The sequence below is a fragment of the Trichoplusia ni genome, chromosome 8, assembly GCF_003590095.1.
Source record: "Trichoplusia ni isolate ovarian cell line Hi5 chromosome 8, tn1, whole genome shotgun sequence".
Taxonomy (NCBI): domain Eukaryota; kingdom Metazoa; phylum Arthropoda; class Insecta; order Lepidoptera; family Noctuidae; genus Trichoplusia; species Trichoplusia ni.
In genome coordinates, this window is record NC_039485.1 from 46,871 (window position 1) to 54,030 (window position 7,160).

Sequence of the window (7,160 nt, forward strand, 5' to 3'; positions counted from 1 at the left end):
CAACTGTACGTAGCCATATCAATTAGTTTATATTGTACTGTAATAAAACAAAAAAGGTTTGAATCTAGTATTGTTAACACAAACCTTCAGCTTAGTCCTACGCCACAAACTTGTTTATTGTAAATCAGATGTGTTAACGTACTTCTGTTACTGACTTGACATACAATATTTTCTCGCTTTTCCACAAATAAAGCCTTTCAGAAAATACTTAGCTTAAAGCAGAAATTTTGTTGCCTACTGATTTTCGTGGAATATATATTTCCAAGAATTGATTTTGGGTATAAATGGAACTTCAATCCTTTTGTGCTGTACTCGTTATTTTTTTTTTCAAAAGTTCTGTTTGCTGTCGGCAATATACCTCTAAATAAACATGATATTTTATATTTTTTGTTTAAATATTAACTGACTATTAAATGTGTAATTACTTAATTAAAATGCGGTAGACAGTGAAAATTAAGAAATGGTATTTTTAAATATTTGTCCTCTTCAAAGAAACGTATTATGCTATTTTTTGGGAACCAGTCTGACAGACTAATTATATAAATATCTATAAATACCAAATCAGTCCACTGGCCTTACCTACCTCTACAGATACTAAGGTGACCGGAATATGAGCTCTCCAAGAACGCTCAAGATTAATTATTTTCATTTCTTTATTGCTCAAATAAGATTAAGGTAAGTACCACTTGAGACGGTTAACGAACCGGACACCTGTACCACAAATTGTTCTTTAATGTTCTAGATAAAGATTTTAGGGGCAGTCAAAAGTAATCAGGTTTCAAGTAATACTTGAAAATTATATTGCTTGAGGCTCATTTTGTTTTTAATCAAGTTCTTTGATTCAGTGTGAAAGAAGAGAAATTTAAATTAAAAAATTAAAGTGAATTCATTAACGATGATAGCTTGATTCTTAAAATTATTTTTGCCACAGATAATATAAATAAAAATTAAGCTTAAAATTCATAAAATGGTGGGTACCAAGTTCTTACCATTTTAAAGAATCCCTAAAACAAAGCATACACCATTTAGTGTAAAGCTAAAAATGTGTATTCGTATCTGGGATCAAAATGTGCATTTTTGGTAGTCTCAATATTAAACCAAAGACCTTCCCTCTAAATTTAAAGCTGAAGAGTTTGTTTGAACAAGCTAATTTCAGTCGCTACCTGTCCGATTTGAAAAAATATTCCAGTGTTAGATAGCCTATTTATTAAGGAAGGCTACATATATCATCTCGCTATGATTGAACAAAATAATTATGTGAATTCTAAAACTATAGATTCATTTTTTTAAATCTGAAATCTCCGGATAAAGTCGCGTGCAACAACTAATGTAAGATATATTTCTGTTTGGTTCTCATAGTACCAACACCCTTACAACATGATGGCCAGCACTATTCATAGCGTTGAATCGACATTTTAATTGATACGGTCGGCGTACTAACGATCCCTGATGTACCGGCGTTTAGATAAAATATATTCCAAACGTGAAAGGAGATTAATGAATAAAATAAAAAATCTTTTAATGCTCATATTTTGTTTTATGAGAATAATGAGAGCGTTTTTTATACGAGTTTCTGCTTGAACGTAGCGGTTTTAATGATGAAATGATCTACGGGCTTGAGTATTTTTATGTATTGTGAACTAGGTATATTTACATTTATCTTTCATGGGACCGGATAGTTTTTGTCAAGTTTTTGCACTTTTTTTTGCACGCTATCAAGATCTGTCTTCGCCTGATCCTGCTAGCTATCATGCAGAGAAATGTTCAAAAAATGTGTGCCAAACTTAGTGCAATATCATTGATTTTTCATGTTTAACCAACCTAATATTTGTTTAAAAACAAAGCCTTAGGCAAACCAGGGGTCGCCTTATTAGTTGAGCCTTAACCATAGTAAAAGCAATTGATTTAATATGAAAAGGAAATTATGAAATTCTTCCAAAACAAAATTAAAATCCGAGAGACTGGCTATTCATTGCATAGCTACAATTATTTTTTTCCTTTTTTTAAACGACTCCCGCAATATTTAATTTTTGCAGGAGGTTTCCCAAACATTTAAGTCACATGCACACCCAGACTCAGAACAAGCATTCTTGTTCTACGTAGGGACTTCGACCTTCACCACTCGGCTATCTGTTAAGTCACAAACAAAAACAAGTTTACAACAACGTCCTAAAAACATACATAAATACCGCAACTCATATTTTTCACATTTTTTTCATGTCTTTCGAAGTACAACCAGTGATTGTACATTTACTCCACACGTTGCCCCTCTAAGTGACTTTCGATAGAACATATTGGTCGGCCCGACCTTTTCGGGCGCCTAGGGGTGGTTTTACCATTTTTTCTTATAAATTCAGTTTCATGTTAGCGGCCGTAAATGGCGACCCGCTGCGATGCGTAAATTTGTAAATTGTATGAAATAGGTGTGGATAATTTTGTTGTTCTGGAATGTGTGTTAAATATTAATTTGGTTTGGGTGGACTTAATTACTGCTTTAAATAGAAAGATATAATTGCCTCTAAAATCAAAACAGTCTATTTAAAAAACACCGTTTTCCATGTAATTTAAACGGTTTTTACGGTCGTAAATTTTATTTTCTTTAGCCTTTTAGTTTTTTAGAGTCCATCATCAGCTTTTGATAATCCACTGCTGGGCAGACAAAGCTACGCAAACTGTGTTTATGGATGGAACCACACCCAAACGTGTCGTAGCTAAAAGAGCCCAGCGAAATAAAAGGCTGTCCAGTAGATTTGACGGTCTGTACAGACAGACTATTCAGCCATCGCGGTCACCAGTAGCGGTCAAAAGATAAAACAAAAATTTTCCCAGTGTTCAATGACAAAGGAGAAATATTTTCCCAGAATTTGCAGCGCACCTAACTTTTTCAGTCCCTTCCTCACCTGCTGACTACAGAGAAACACTTCGTCCCAACAAAGGCCACCCATAAAGTTCAATTTCCCCATAAAAAAGGAAAACAACAGGTATCACGGTAGAGACACAATTTCCTCAAAATGATCAACATAAAACAGTTACAGCCAACTTGATGATTAAATAGATAACAATAAAAACCTTAGTACAGTTGACTAAGCATTAGGGGCAAAACAAAATTCACCTTTAATTCTAAACAATAAAGTTCATTTTCGACGTAGCATTTTTTGCCCTTGTAAAGTGGTCGAGATTACATTTCATAACAGACTGCCGTGCAATAAATGTTTAATTGAATTGTTTTTCGTCTGATTGGACTTTCTTGTTAGTCGCTACCTTACTGCAATTATATTACGCAGATACATAATATCAACATTGAAGAAAGGGATGGTTCTATAACATTATATAACTCCATCTCTTTTTATACTGAACCTGTAATGGGTATAGAACGAAATAATAAAGTGTTAGTTTAGAATTTCTTACGCTTGTGCACTGTTCCGGCCCATCACTTCTTGAGTAAACTACTGTCAAGCTAAATTAGAGTTTATTGCGTGAGTGATAAGGTAGAGTTTATTTATGTATGAGTTTGCAATTTATCTCGTGAGGTAGCTAGAGCTATGCAAGCGTGCGCTGCTTGTTATTATTTATAGAAACTTTAAATAACGTTACATATTTGCATTAAAGTACAGGATGGTACTTTTCTACAAACAAGTTGAGTGTAGGTTAAAAATGTTTATTAAATATCTGAATTTATGTTATTGGCAGGTTTTTTAAATGCTCGTCACGTTTTTGAATCCTCTGGAATATTAAAGAAAAATGATATATCCGAAAAATAATAGTGTCGAAAGTTATTATAGTTAAAAACCATGCAAAAAGTTGACACATTGAGACGAAAGGAAATTTACTCAAAATCGTTTATTTACATTAGAGTAAAAATTATTAAACTAAACAAAATATATGAATTAACATCAGCATATTTAACTTAAATAAGAAATAAATTAACATAAACTGACTCTACAATTCTCAAAAGCGTTCTAACAAGAAAATGCACTTCTGCTCACAAAACGCATTTCAAGTCAAAGGGTACGCTCATATAGCATTCCTTCAATAAGACGTAAAGACAGCTCTTGGCCATTTCCCCAGCGGCACTAAAACCAGCATTACCCCCGGGTCCTAATAAACCTACGATGGTAAGGTAAATCTTTTTGCTGTACTCGTAAAAGGAACTTTACGATGCGTTCACCACGTTATGCGGTACATACCTTAATGCTGCCAAATCCTCGGTTAACACCGCGGGGAACAATTAACATGGTGCTTCAGATTATTTTTATTGATATTTTTATGAATGTGGCTCCTTCAGTGTAATGTATGAGCGTTTTAGGTTAGAATTGTGTGGGAAATGTTTGTTAGTCGATATTGTACGGGTATACAACGGTTTTTTTGATGGATAATGCTAGGAACAGTGTAGTGTTGGTGTGGAGGTCAAATGATAGTCGTAACAGTCATGTGAAATTTATCAATCCTTATCCTGGGAAAACTAGCCAAAGAAGATACTACTACTAACTACAGCAGAATATAAAGAAGCATGATACCAGCCTTTATATGACCTGCAACGGGGCCGAAGGCTCTTCATATGAAGGTATAAAAAACGTTTGAAACTGTGTCCAACATCTGTTGCACTAAGCGAACGAAATATTCCCCTACATTTTTGAAGGGTCGCACCTTTAACTACAGTTCATTGCCCCTAAAGCCACGTACCAAGAAACTTGTCGCACTCAACATAAAGTGCTGACAATAGAGTACTGTACTCACGAGAAACGTTTAGAATGTTTTATATAAGTTCAGGGAAAATTTACATTTGAATATAGTTTTTCAGTTTTTTGTATTAGTACTTAAAATTTCACTTATTTTAATTCAACGATATGTTGCACTCAAGTACGTCTAAATGTCAACAAGGTTCAATGATACAGTGACATCGTCTATATTTTCGAACGATAGGTATTTGTGCGGTCGATGTTTGTATTATAAATATCGAAATACCTATATAAAAAATAAATCATCGAAACAAAGGTTCGTTTTTCACGATTACACACCAAACACCACTGCACAAAAAAGAAAACCTATACTATTTTATAACGACTTAGACACTAAAGAATTGAATCCTTGTATCGCTGGGCTTTTATAAACTTTCATATCACAGAACACACCCGGACTCAAAACCAGCATATACATATGTATCACACAAATAAACTAATTACTCGTTATTAGTATTCTGTAAAGTAAAATGACTTTACTAATCATCCAATCCAAAATCACTCCAAAACTTATCAAGCAAAAATCAAACAATTTTAATACATCATCTGCTTCAACGAACAGTTAAATAGAACGAATTTATCGAAATAGAATTTCTGTGGCATCGCTTTATCTAACAAAATGAAGATGATTCAAACAGCCTAATCGGGCGTAAAACAAACGGTCCTGTTAGCCCAATTAATTTTTTATTACGAAGTGTTATGTAAACACTTATAAATTTTATTGTTATCAAAAATATGCTTCGTTTGTACTTGTTTGCTAGAAGCCTGGGCCCATAGCCTGCTAATGAGGGAAGCGAGTTCCGGTATAGGGAGTGAGGTTCAATTTACACCCGTTAATGTACTTTAGAATTTATTGTGATACATTGGGGCAGTGCTAATGGTTTGTATTGGGTTATGCTGACGTTTTTGCCTCAAATTCTGAGTTCGGTAATTTAGTTTTTGTATCACGTTTCTATCTAGTCAGAATAATACAGTTAGCAAGATATAAATCATTGAAAAAATAAAAAATCTGAAATATTTGATGGGAGGACTAATGGGAATTCATCCTTTTTCCCAGACCTTAAGTAGTATGCAAGTGCTAAAAGAAAAATTCTTCAAAAAGGAAGTCAAACTTGCTACTGGATGAAGAAGAGGGATTCTGTTAGCGTTCAGTCATTCGCATTTTTACAAATCTCACAACTATAGAAACAGGGCCGCTCTACCAAACATGAATTAATCAATATTGTTGTGGACTAGCGAGAATTGAGTCCGGCCCTCGCAACTGCCGGTCTTCTCAGTAACAACGGACTCCCCGACGAAGCAACTAAGTTAAAATCTTAGATAAAACACTCTGCGAAAACTTAGATTTCGCGATTCAGGCCTTGAGATCTGATTGGCCAGCGAAAGTGAACGTAGCTGTTCCAGTGACTGAGCATTAGAATTGCATCGGTACAAAAGCAATTACTGCACTGCTGGAAATGCCAATCAAAGAAACGAGACATAATACGTTAGGGAGAAAACCAATTACAAGAGCTATTATGTACTGCATTCATTGAACCATTATTATGTTTCTTATATATAATTAAAAAGGAATATATTTTTAGCTACCAAGACTAATCGGTTATACACTAGAACATTAAAAAAAAACAAGCAAAAACTACGTGAAGGAAACGTTGCACTTTTTGGTTGAATCATCGCAACAGACTCATAAAAAAGTTACAAGGTGCACGTATACCGATGGTTAATGATGTTATTTTTTTTTCTTTTATTAGATCTCTATATAACAGTGGTCTTTGAGATAAGTGATACAAAAAACAAACTATAGATACAACCAAAAATACATGTATATTCCAACTAATCTCCTTTTTTATAAAAAAAACACTCATGCAGTAAGCTATTTCTTGTTCTTCCTTGTGCCGCGGGGGTTTCACAAACATACAAATCACTTGCACAAAGATACCCATACTCATGTCAAGCATTCATAGATCGGACAGAAGCTTGTCCTACTGGTTTGGCATGATGACCTCAGCCACTCCGCTATCCATAGCCATTTATATTTTTAGCATTATGCTGCAGCCTCTTCCTAGATCAGTTCAAAACATTTTATTCCTCAATCTTACATACTTTATATGAAAGCAATCTCCTAACATCGGATATCCTCATCGGAGCATACCTTTTCACATGTTCATCGACTTTCCCTTTCGGATTTATTCGAGCTAACTTTTCATTCCGTCCGCGATCTGAGAGATAGAGATTCCATGCATTTCACTGAGCACTTGCATTCCTACTGCATATTTATTATTTTGTTTGAAATGGCTTTTTATTACATTCCTGAATAGGGGCGATGAATTGTATCTGGAATAGGTGTATTTGTGACAACATTATTTTTCTGTACCATTTCATTTTTACTCATGGAGGTGGTTCGGAATTAAAGTTTCACAT